The 13250-nt window shown below is 38.7% G+C and overlaps 1 protein-coding gene across 3 annotated transcripts in view; it reads right to left on the reverse strand.

Moving 5' to 3' along the window:
* The window catches only part of LOC123515015, a 151195-nt gene that overhangs the window by 26376 nt on the left and 111569 nt on the right, over window positions 1-13250 (reverse strand). The window contains exon 4 of one of the 3 annotated variants that reach the window (XR_006677733.1): window positions 4178-4616. The exons of the other annotated variants lie outside the window; for them this stretch is intronic. The gene's annotated coding sequence lies outside the window, so the exon portion shown is untranslated. Of the gene's footprint in view, window positions 1-4177; window positions 4617-13250 lie in introns of those variants that run through there. 3 annotated transcript variants of the gene reach the window in all.

Below are 13250 nucleotides of genomic sequence, written 5' to 3' on the forward strand. Positions count from 1 at the left end.
GGTGACTAGTATGGTGGTGAAGAAACGGAAAGAAACTGTGGTGATAGGACGGGAGCAATAATAAACAGTGGAACCATGCGTGTTTTGGGATCCGAGGGGTCTCCAAGCGCACGGATTCGAATCCTGTCCACGGTCCGAGTGTAGGTTGGGCTTCCTCACTCGAGACAACGGTTCTCTATCGGATGGGCTTTGACATAGGAGGTACCACAAAAAGCATTCCCTTTAACCCATAAATTCCCGTGAATAGCCTACATAGTATAAACAAAACAAAAAATCTTCAACTCTTGATGGTTTTCTCTAATTGACTCATGGGTATATATTTCGTATGCAGGAATGAGTTCTTGAATATTAAAAAATCACTATTAACTTGTGCTCACTCTCTCATTCACATACTGCATTAAAGTATTTTCATTAAGAAGCAAAAATCATGTAGAAAAAAGAGGTTTCCAATAATCATTAAACAATTTTACGGCTTTATTTCTATTATATTTTTTTTGCGTTCCCATATAAAATCGTTGACAAAAATAGTGCATCATATTTTCGAAGCATGAGATTTTATTTCCTGAACATACACACCGAAAAAAAGATGGATTAATGAAAATCGTAATGTGATGATAATGATAATGGTAACAATTTATATACGTAATAATAATTACAACAATAATAAAATTAATGATAACAATAATAACAATAATGACAATAATAATGATAATAAAAATAATAATAATAATAATAATAATAATAATAATAATAATAAAAATAATGACAATGATGACAACAATAGTAAACAAAACTAATTAAATAAACAACAATAAGAAAATGAAGAGATGAATGAAAGGATGAAAAAAAAACTTACCACCATTACAAAAAATAATAAAAACAGATAAATAAAATAAACACAGAATAATAAAATAGCCAAACACATTAACAAAAAAAAAAAAAAAAAAAAATGAAGCTCTCCCGCGTCCTTCCACCAAACGGGAAGCAGTATCACCTCGCCACACTCTTAACCTCTTCAGTACTGGGACGCATTTTTCGAGATTTGGGTAAGATTAGACAATTTTATTTACATTAGGAACAGTCTATGAAAGTCAGAAGATTAATACACGGAGTCTTCACTATTCTAATCTCCACATAACTTTCTGAACCTGTGTAAAATCGCTAAATAGTAATCAGAGTGAATAGGAAAACGTGTCATGGTACTGAAAGGGTTAACACGTAGAAAAAGAATAATAATGGAAAATTACTGTGTACACTCGTCTGTTTGATAACAATGGCAATCCAATGGCGGTGGTCTAATGATATGGCGACCCACTTCATCGCGGCCATTCATGTGTCTGGGGCAGCATTATTCCCTGTGTTATTTATATCTCAGTCTCATTGAAAAACCTTTTGATGTCGCAAGATTAACTGCAAGGACTAACAATAAACTTCGCTCCACCGGGGAAAAAAACTTGGATATCGTATTCTTCGTTTATATACTGACTCTTCATTTATTCATTTAATATTTTTCAGAGAGTTTGTATAGTGAAGTAAGTTTAAGTATTTTCCTTTACAATTCGAGGGTAAATCACGGCAAAGCACAACGCTCATCTGCTTTTAATCAATATCCCTACCAGCTCCTTCAGTACTGGGACTCTTTTTTACCATGAATTTTGGGTATGATTAGACGATTTTATTTACATTAGGAAGGGTCTATGAAGGTCATAAGATTACTGGCAGAACCTTCACTATTTTAATCCCCACACAAGTTTCTGAAGCTGCACAGAATCGCCAAAAAGTAAAGAGAATGAATATGAAAACGCATTATGGTACTGAAGGGGTTAATATAATGAGACGCGAAAAAAAATTGTGCTTCCTTACATTTCAATAGCAATACATATACAGAAAACTACAAGCTCTCTATTGGTATGATTCAATAAGTACTTTTCAGCTACGCACTTAAAACTATGAACATTCAATTAATATGCCTGTCAATACAGTGAGACTGTTTGGACTTCACATGAACGAAATCTGTTCAGTTATCCTCCTTTACGGATCATGAACAGCGCAAGAATTGAAAGCACAAGGTTCCTATGAATAAATAACTTTCGATTATAGTGGACTTTAAATATGAACTTGTAAATCTTATCCACGTCAATATAATGAGGCTCCAATACGTACTGTAAGAGGCGGGGCGCACTGAATAGCGGTAATTTGAAACAATCGATAGGCGGTCGCAAGTCAGGATCACAGACGATGTCGAAGGGGGACGAGAGTTGTGGCTTTCAATACTGAGTCGTTCTCCTGAGAGTCTCCGCTGCGCACTGTGACTCTAAGCTATACGTAAAGTGCGTGGGAGAATAAAGGATGGGAGAGATTTTTATGACTGACTGACTGACTGACTAACTGATACTTATACTTATGCTGCGGAACACTAAAGAGGCTGTCATTCAATCAGTCAATAAGTCAGTCAGTATTAAAGAATTCATACAATTTTCGGGGTAATTTGATTTGGGACGCAAGTGAAACACCCAACAAATTTATTTCCGATGACTGTGACTTCCTCCCGGCTTATCTTCATGACAGGTAATATTCAAATTCTTGACATGAGTTTTGATGTATATACGTTTTATTTTATACACAGGAGATTTGTTTACTTATTTTGCATTCATTTTCTCTTCTTACGTGTGTGTGTGTGTGTGTGTGTGTGTGTGTGTGTGTGTGTGTGTGTGTGTGTGTGTGTGTGTGTGTGTGTGTGTGTGTGTGTGTGTGTGTGTGTGTGTGTGTCTGTGTGTGTGTGTGTGTGTCTGTGAGTAGGTGTGTTAAAAAAAAGAAAGAAAGGTGAAGCCAACTAGCATGCATCCTGTGTACAATTCGCATTTTCTATCATTAATTGAACGCTGCAACAAAAGTATGAAGCTGTAACAGTCTTTAACAATCATTTGACAACAATTTATTTGGTTTCTAATTATCTCGTCAAGAAATCATAATAGAATACAGTTACGATATAAGAAACATCATCTCAACACTACAAACAATATCATAAAAGCAAGAACTGTCACCATTTACGTTAGAAAAGATACTGAGACCACTGGAGAGAGAGAGAGAGAGAGAGAGAGAGAGAGAGAGAGAGAGAGAGAGAGAGAGAGAGAGAGAGAGAGAGAGAGAGAGAGAGAGAGAGAGAGAGAGAGAGAGAGAGAGAGAGAGAGAGAGAGAGAGAGAGAGAGTTCGATTTAAGATTTCAAAATATTCATCTTGTTTCGTTGAATATTCTTTGCGTGTAGTGCAAACCGAATATAACACTCCTAGGCCAAGGGCTGAGAACCGCTCTAGAAGAATTTTTGGCCTTATATAGTGCGAAAGATACACAGCAGCTATTTGCACAGTGACTCTTCAATTTTAAGCTTTTTATCTCAATTCTTGATGTAGTTTTGACACTCAAGCTTCTACTTAGCCAGAGAGAGAGAGAGAGAGAGAGAGTGTGTGTGTGTGTGTGTATTTTTATCCTGCGTGCTTGTGTTGTTAGTCAAAGCAGACAGGCACGAAATAGCACTTTGCTTTGTTGTGACGAAAACGGTCCAAGTACGTAAATATTTGTGTCTTCATGTTTGCAAACCCACACTCCCTCTCACTCAGGAGGTGTGGCGTGAAGGGCAAAGGACAGCTGGGGATGGAAGAGGCTGCCACCTGCTTGCCGCGACCCTCTGGCTGCCTGAATGAATCACTAGAGTATATATATTTTTCACCTGCCTTGTTCTATATTGCCATGCTATATCTTGTTGGATTATACGTATTAGAGCTGGATTTCTCTCTCTCTCTCTCTCTCTCTCTCTCTCTCTCTCTCTCTCTCTCTCTCTCTCTCTCTCTCTCTCTGAATCTATTATTACATTATCATCTTATCCTATTGCAATATATTCTATCTCTTCCTACATATATGGATTATTCTATTTATTCAGCTCCATTCGTTTTTATTGTACTTCGTCGACATAATTTACTCTTTTCAACGAAGTTCTCTATATATGTATTGCGCCATTCTATCGACGAAGCATGACGTGAGTTCGATAAAGCTTGAAAAAGGAGTTAACCATAGGTATTGTGTACAAGGGTGAGGCTCTGTAAGGGCTGGTTATGGAGCTGAAATGTGCGTGAGTATCAGGTATGGGCTCTCCTTTTTACCTCCATTTACGTCAGAACGAGCTACAGGGGATATTTTGTTCAATACACGCAACACGACCCAAAAATATTAAGAAAAAATCTTATATTATACTTATTTTCACAGTTGGGATGGAAGTAGAAGGACAAAAAACAAGAACAGTAGCTAAGAATATAATGTTTAGTTCACGTTCATGATATTTCGTCTGTGTGTGTGTGTGTGTGTGTGTGTGTGTGTGTGTGTGTGTGTGTGTGTGTGTGTGTGTGTGTGTGTGTGTGTGTGTGTGTGTGTGTGTGTGTGTGTTATTTGTCTTTCTTCTTAACAGTGCGCCTATATAGCGTGTTCCTGGTAGCCGCAGCGTGCGGGAGTGTGCCGCGCCCTCTCTTCCTCCTCTCCTTTTATCATACTCAGTCGATTCTGCCACACTTCCAGCCGTCGTCATTTTTCCCGGCCAACTGGACACGGAACCCGACAGTCAATACTTCCGTGAGAGAGAGAGAGAGAGAGAGAGAGAGAGAGAGAGAGAGAGAGAGATAATTACAACTAAGAAAAAGACAGGCTGGCAGACAAGCACACCGACAGACATAAACAAACATACATGTATACAAACTAGTAACTCATCCACTTTAATAGTTAAAAACAACACTTCAAAAGCAAGATATACAGACTAACAGACTGACTGACAGGTCAATATATCGATGAGCAAAGGCAGAGAATGACAGATACGTTTGGACAAAGAGAGACAGACAGACAGACGCGAGTGAGGTGGCGTGGGCGAGGCTAGGCGTGGCGAGGAGAGGCGAGGCGAGCACTCCCACACCTGGCCTTTATATCACGCTATCAGCCTCGCCACATCATTACACCACTCGCCCTCACACCTCCACCCGCTGATCTCACAAAGAAATAGGTAATTTTCCGTTTCCTTGCCTCCCGTATATCATGTTTCCTTTCAACGCACCATAAGAGTGACGCGTCTCCTTGGCTGGCAGGATTTCTGAAAGGTCAATTTTGGCATTCTCGTTATTTGGAGGAGAGAAGCAATATTTCAGGTATGAGACTTTATTTTGGTCTAATTGACGGTGGATTTTTTTTTTGTCTATTCTCTCATATTTACATCACGTCTGCAGTTCTACACTGGTGGCTGAGACAAAGCAGCACGCCCCTCCACACTATCTGCAACACTTACATCGGGCACCGGTGGAAAAGGACAGTCTCTTGCATCATATTTTCCTTGGCTAACCAAAATAAGTTTATGTCGGTTGATGATATTAAAACAATAATATGAGTTCTGAGAAAAAAATATAGTTTTGCTTTTTTGTTCGAGTTTTTTGCTAAACACGCGACAATAAACAAGTGGAAAAAAATCTTGCAACTGACGATTAACTTAAACTTCCCAGACGCACCCAAAGAGCCAAAGGCGCCGCCCTTTATCAGGACAGTCACAGGTCATTAGCAGCGAGATAACCTGGTGCTAGGAAAAAAAACACTTTGTTCTATTCTGGTCATTGGACCTCTTACAATAGTCACGGGTTGCAGGCTGTGACTAACTCACAGACAGTAAAAGGCACCAAGAGGATTGATTGGCTCTGCATAAACCTCCTAAGCTTCTTGCCGACGTGATCATATTCTTTTAGGTGAACATATAAAAAAAAGTCGTTCCTAAAATCAACTCCAATAGAATTATGATGAAGAAAAATATATGAATCGTTTCAACGGAAATCATTCTCCATCATTACACCCGGAAGAAGAGAAGCCCTCAGTTTTTACTCTTAAGAGTTTATTCCTTTCTAGTGTTTATTCGTCTGCAGTGAGGCGGAGGAGTCAACAAATCACTCGCAGATATCGGTCTGGCTCGGCCACGGCCAACCTGGCGGCTACGTCTGGGCCACTTCAGGCTCGGTGAGCTGCTTCACCTGCACTTTTGCATTCAGTCACAGACTAACAGAGAGAGAGAGAGAGAGAGAGAGAGAGAGAGAGAGAGAGAGAGAGAGAGAGAGAGAGAGAGAGAGAGAGAGAGAGAGAGAGAGAGAGAGAGAGAGAGAGAGAGAGAGAGAGAGAGAGAGAGATAACGGAAATATTCCACCGGTGTGTTAGAGAAGGAGTAGAAACACCGAAGGAAGCGAGTTGGGGAGAGAGGCCATAGTGCGGCGGTCAAAGGGACGGCCCAGCACGAGCCGCGCGAGGTTGCATAACTCAAAGCGGGGCAAGAACGATGTCCAGAGAGAATTTGCAGCGAGACCAATTATGCAGGTAAGGAGAAATTATGGTTGGAGGGAATTTGCCCCGAGAGAGAACTTGTGGGCAGGGAACATTAGTGTCTCCATAAACCCTTCCCCACCACGCCTGCTGACGGAGGCTGACAGACCCACTTCCCCCGGTGGGTTGAGGAGCAAGTGGTGTTCTAAATTCTCCAGCCAGTGTCCTCAGTTCACCCAGTTCTACACAGTGTTGCAGAGTCACATACTGAAGAATAATCCAAAACAGTCTGTCTTAAGCTAAACGGGTCTTTAAGATTATTTTTACAGTTTTAGTGGCAGGTTAACGACGTTTTTATTCTTTTTCTTTATTTTCTTATGGCAGAAGAGCGCCGGTAAGGATAGCAGCATTATGGCAAAAATAAAAAGGCTTATCGAGATACAAGTCCGTGTCAAAAATAGTCATCGTATATTTAAGGATAAGGGTTCTGAAGTGTCGGTCTTGAATGTCTACAAGTCATAGGAAGAAGGAAATAAAGAACCACGCAGGAAGCTTCAGAATTTGCCAATAGAATGAAAAGAAACGCTCTTATATACTTAACTTATTATTTCTATCGCCAATGAAAATATTTACTACGTGAGTGCAATGACTTACACACCTCTGCTCCATATCAACACGTCCTCAGCTGTCTAGTACACATGGAGTCCTGTTTGTCTTTGAGGAGCGTTGATCTCAAGCACTGGGAGATAAAGAGGAAGCTGCAGCAAGCGACGGGTCAATTTTAAAGCTTCACGAGGCGATCGTAAAATATAAGCAAATATTTAATTACGGAAAAAAAAGACAACGCGGCAAAAGTTTAAACAGCTGCTTAATTATGAAGAGAAATACACCTGCACCACTCGTGTGAGAGATTGAACGAACCTCACTGCAGCACTTCACGACCTAATGTTTTCTGAACGTAGGCACTAAAGGTGATAATTACCCTCATCCTCCCAGGCACCTCCAAGCACACGCTTCCCTCTCTGCCCTGACAACGCCTCTCCGACTCGCAATAGCTTGGGCAGAGCACCTGAAGTACGTCATGATAAAGACGCCAATAACAGAGAGAGAGAGAGAGAGAGAGAGAGAGAGAGAGAGAGAGAGAGAGAGAGAGAGAGAGAGAGAGAGAGAGAGAGAGAGAGAGAGAGAGAGAGAGAGAGAGAGAGAGAGAGAGAGAGAGAGAGAGAGAGAGAGAGAGAGAGAGAGAGAGAGAGAGAGAGAGAGAGAGAGAGAGAGAGAGAGAGAGAGAGAGAGAGAGAGAGAGAGAGAGAGAGAGAGAGAGAGAGAAAGATTATATTAACGATTACATACACACACACACACGTTAAAGAAAAAAAACACGCTTATTATATGATTCACTTTTCTTACCTTATTACTCACTTTGTAGCTTTCGATGCAAGGAAACTCTGAATTATTACGAACACACGCATGGGCAATGAACATGACGTGATTCTGTCAGCTATGTAAAGACGCAGATCATAGTGGAACCTATTTACACACCTGGCCAAGCAGCGTCACATGCGTCACGAGCCACGTTGGAAAAGAAAATCGATTGAAGAGAAGAGCGTGGGTGGAAATCAACAAAGCAGATAAGAAAAGTTTGAGAAAATTCCGTACATAGAAGCGTATGAGTAAAAATAATGATTATATTTTTATTAATTTGGTGAAAAAAACAGGGAATTTCATATCTCCAACTTGAAATTATGTATTGTAGACTGGTGCATGAGTACATGTGCGTGTGTGTATGTATGTGTGTGTGTGTGTGTGTGTGTGTGTGTGTTTGTGTTTCAATGTTTGATCTGCTGCAGTCTCTGACGAAACAGCCAGACGTTACCCTACGGAACGAGCTCAGAGCTCATTATTTCCGATCTTCACTGCTATTTGAATAGGGGCTACACGTGAAAGGAGACACACCCAAATATCTCCACCCGGCCGGGGAATCGAACCCCGGTTCTCTGGCTTGTGAAGCCAGCGCTCTAACCACTGAGCTACCGGGAGTGTGTGTGTGTGTGTGTGTGTGCGTGTGTGTGTGCGTTTACGTACGTGGGTGGTTGGCAATGAGTCTTGTGCAACCTTTGTATCCGTATTTATATTTATCTAGCTAACTTGTCTTTGTGTCCGCCTGTGTGTCCGCCTGTGAGCGTGCATCCCTAGCCGCACCTGGGAGTCACCGCTCGGGCCCGTATGTGCTGCAGTCAAATAATAGACACGCTGGAAACTCTCTAATGAGATGTCGCCTCGAGCCCTCCCTTGCCCCTCCTAACAACCCATTATGTCTACCTGTCTGCCGTCACCTGCCCTTCATAATCTCACGAACACTTACCTCTTAGTTTTTACATTTTCTTTGTCTCTTTTCTACACTAGTCTACACAGTTTACCCCTACAAGACACACAAACACCCGCCACTTGCTCTACTTTACACAGCGCACGGTCATTGTCGTGTTGCCTGCTCGGGTGTCATCTGAGGGACAAAACTTAGCTGAATATTTTCTTTATCTGTGAGTCCTCGTCATGTATTCTCTTTTTCTTGAGGGTTGGTAGAGATAAAAGCAACGTTAATAAAAAGAAGAGGTAAAAGAAGAAGAAGAAGAAGAAGAAGAAGAAGAAGAAGAAGAAGAAGAAGAAGAAGAAGAAGAAGAAGAAAAAAAAAAAAAAAAAAAAGAAAAAGAAAAGAAAAGAAAAGAAAAGAAGAAGAAAAAGAAGAAGAAGAAGAAGAAAAGAAAGAGAAAAGAAGAAAAAGAAAAGAAAAAGAAAAGAAAAGAAAAGAAGAAGAATAATAATAATAATAATAATAATAATAATAATAATAATAATAATAATAATAATAATAATAATAAGATGAAAAGAAGAAAAAGAAAAGCAGCAAAAGAAAATGAAGAAATTATATTATTTACAATCCATTCAACAAAATACGACAATTTCCACCACGTGAATACCATAAACTAGAAGAAAAAAAAATGTGCATCCAATTAAACAGTGTTTGTAACAAAATTACTGGACGTTTTGAAGCTTCACAGTGGATTGGACTCCAAATGCAAATCTTAACCACAAAAGTGAACCGTAATAGATACTCCTTACCATGAAAAGTAGGAAAAAAATGCATACTAAAGTAATTGATGGCGTAAATAAACATGCTGATAAAATGGTTATTGAAATGAAAGGAAATGTTCGAATAAACATTGAACATTTTCGTATTGAGTTGCAAGAGGAATGTTACAGGGCGGGTAACTTTCTATGCATAATTTGCCATAATTTCAGGTGGTTGAGAGCGTCAAGGCGAGACACGTGGAGATCTATTGCATTCATCATGGTATATAGCGTGTATCCGTAATGCCTTTTTTTATTTAGAGTATTACTGTCACCGCAAATGCTACAGGTGTTACTACCACCCCTACAGCTGCTATTACCACTAACACAATAAAACAATAACAATAACAGCAACAACAGCAACAATTACTACTATTACTACTACTACTACTACTACTACTACTACTACTACTACTACTACTACTACTACTACTACTACTACTACTACTACTACTACTACTACTACTACTACTAATAATAATAATAATAATAATAATAATAATAATAATAATAATAATAATAATAATAATAATAATAATAATAATAATATTACCACTACACTACTACTACTACTACTACTACTACTACTACTACTACTATTACCACTATTATTATTATCATTACTACTACTACTACTACTACTACTACTACTACAACTACTATTAACACTACTACTGTTAACTAGATAGACGATGCACTCTACGGATGTATCTAGCCATGTTTCACTAAGTAATCTCAATCTCGACACAGTTATTGTTATTCTTCACTTGAAAGATAACACTTGCCTTTTTAAATGGATCATGGAAATAACTTCCTAACTTGTAAAGTATTTGTGGGAACACGTACACATTAGAAACTTTTCTTAAACTTAGATTTTACCGTTTTTTAATGTTTTTTTTTCATATATTTATTTGCTTAGGTGAGTGTCTATTTAAATTTTTAACACTATTCGCTCGTACGAAGTCCTTTCAGCTAAATAACATATCATATTAACAGAATGCATACTCCTCCTCACAAACACACCAACAATATTTTTAAGAGAGTTGCGCCCTGTTCCTCTTCCCTCGCCCTACTCGGGCCACCTGAAAAGCTTCCATCCTTCATGCATGAATTCCGTCTTTTACTTGTTCTGCTGTCACTGATGTGCGCCAGGCAGCCAAAAGCCAAATTCATGCCGCTTACTATCCACCATTCCATGGCTATCCATTATGCCAGTCACCATTGCATTACTTCTCAAAAATAATTATTTGCAGTGTTACTGTATGGTCGACCTCTGAAGCTGTGTTGTTGTTCTCTGACCTGAATTTACTACTCTGTTTATTTTCATCAAACTTGGCTGAAAGGTCCTCAATATTAGGTCAGTCGTTATAAGGAATACAAGAGATAATTAATGTATATTCTCATTTTTTTCTTGTTTCTCGCCAGACTAATTACATATTCAAAACCACTATATAGTTTCAATATATTTCTTGTTAATAACTTAATATCCTTCTGTAGCCAACACAAGATACCTCTTTAGAGTGATCATGACTAAAAAAGACGAATGACATCACCAGCAGCCGCGTCTTACCACTCTCTGCTCTGTTTATAATCACACGAAAAAGTACACAGCCATACAAATATTTCACAATTCTATCAGCGGTGTAATAAATATATACACGAATGTCTCTCTTGAGTTTCAAACATTTACCGTCTCAAACATACTTAAGAGAGCAAATACCATAGAAAAAAAAAAACTAATCGTGTTATATGTCACTCATTCGTGTACTCTTTCGGTCCCACACACTGCACTAACCCTTCAACTCATCCACATATTATCAAACACAAGGTAATGTGAATAAAAACAAACCAACGCTGCTTAATTGGAAAGGAAGTTTTTGCACGTCAGCATCTTCTCCCTACTTAATACATAATGCATAAAGTAAATTCTGATGACCAAAGATATGAAAGGCGGTATAAATGATAACTGAAATAACTTTAATTTCCCTTTGTTAATAAATAATGAGGGTCGTAAATCCTCCGATACATTAAAACTGGTACTACTTTTATTCTATACCTATGATAACAGAACCACACTTTACTAGTTATATATTAGGATCATGGTTCTTTGGGAAAACATAAACAGACCATCATTTTAGTTCAGCACTGTAATATCAGAGCTCTCACCTACCATTCTTGTTAATGAACGGGGCATGCGTTACTTGCACGATATATAAACTAACACTTCTTTTAGTCTACATATCATTGTAATATCATAACTGTCACTTCTTATTGCCGTTAAGCAGGAGTTGTAGTAATTTGTGGAATGTTTACTATGATGACTTTCATTTTAATACATCATCACCACAATAACACAATTACCACCTTCCCTTCATGAATGTCGTCGTTATTGAGGGATACACAAAAGTAAGACTCCATCCAGTCTAACAATACAATAACACAACCACCACTTCGACTAAAGACACAGATACAACAATGGTAGAGAAAAAGGATAAAACAAGAATACAGTGTGGCTAAACATAAGGCCAGAGTATTGCACAGAGTATTGTTTAGAATGTCGCCGTTATTGAGACATACACAAAAGTAACACCCAGTCTAGTCTACCACTGTAATAACACAACCACCTCCTCGCAGCAAAGTCTCTACCACCACCGCTGCCACTAACATCAACACCACTACCACTAACATCACCAAAGTTCCTCCACGATATGACAGGCACTGACGATATATCCCGAGGACACCAGCAGGAGTCTTACAGCGATTGAAAAGAACAGCCAAACGTCCCCTGATAAGAACGAGGGAGAGCTCAATGTCCAATAATGACACAAAGGGTAGCGACACCAACTTTCCCAGATCACTTTAACATTTCATTAACGATTATGGCAAAACTTATCCCACGTTCGCTGCTGCAGGAGGAGGAAGATGATGAAGAAGAAGAAGAAGAAGAAGAAGAAGAAGAAGAAGAAGAAGAAGAAGAAGAAGAAGAAGAAGAAGAAGAAGAAGAAGAAGAAGAAGAAGAAGAAGAAGAGGAGGAGGAGGAGGAGGAGGAGGAGGAGGAGGAGGAGGACAGAGGCAACGAGAACGAAGACGAGGATAGGAATGAGAAGGAGGAAGAGGAAGAGAACGAAGAGGAGTACAAAATTAATTATAATAATAATAATAATAATAATAATAATAATAATAATAATAATAATAATAATAATAATAATAATAATAATAATAATAATATCAATAACAGTGATAGGAATAATAGTAATAATGACAATAAACAAAATAAAAAGAAACGGAAGAGATAGGAAGAACAAATAAAAGAGAAAAAAAAATGAATAGGAGAAGATAAAACATACATATAAAACATGAAAGATAAAGGAAAATGGATGAAGGAAAATTGTTTACCCATCCATCTCTTTTATCCATCTTTCTTTTTTCCTTCTTTTTCCTCCCTTCTTTTCGTAGTGAGGAAAAAATTGCTATTATTTTCATCTGTATTTACTCTGTTTACTTTAATCGTTGACTTCGTTATTGTCTTCTTCATTTTCCTTGTCGTCCTCACTGTCTACCCTTTGCCTCCTTCATTGCACTGAAGTAAAACAAGAATAGTAACCATTTTTTTTTTTTTTTTTTTTACAAAACGACGAAGTGGTGACGAGTTTCAGGCAGACAAGTTTTCCTTTCAATTCACCAGCATTGAGCACACCGCCATTTAGAACCGATAGGAAAACACGCAAGAAAGAGAGAGAGAGAGAGAGAGAGAGAGAGAGAGAGAGAGAGAGGGAAAGAGAGAAAAAAAAGA

This window comes from Portunus trituberculatus, chromosome 38 (genome assembly GCF_017591435.1).
Source record: "Portunus trituberculatus isolate SZX2019 chromosome 38, ASM1759143v1, whole genome shotgun sequence".
Classification (NCBI taxonomy): Eukaryota; Metazoa; Arthropoda; class Malacostraca; order Decapoda; family Portunidae; genus Portunus; species Portunus trituberculatus.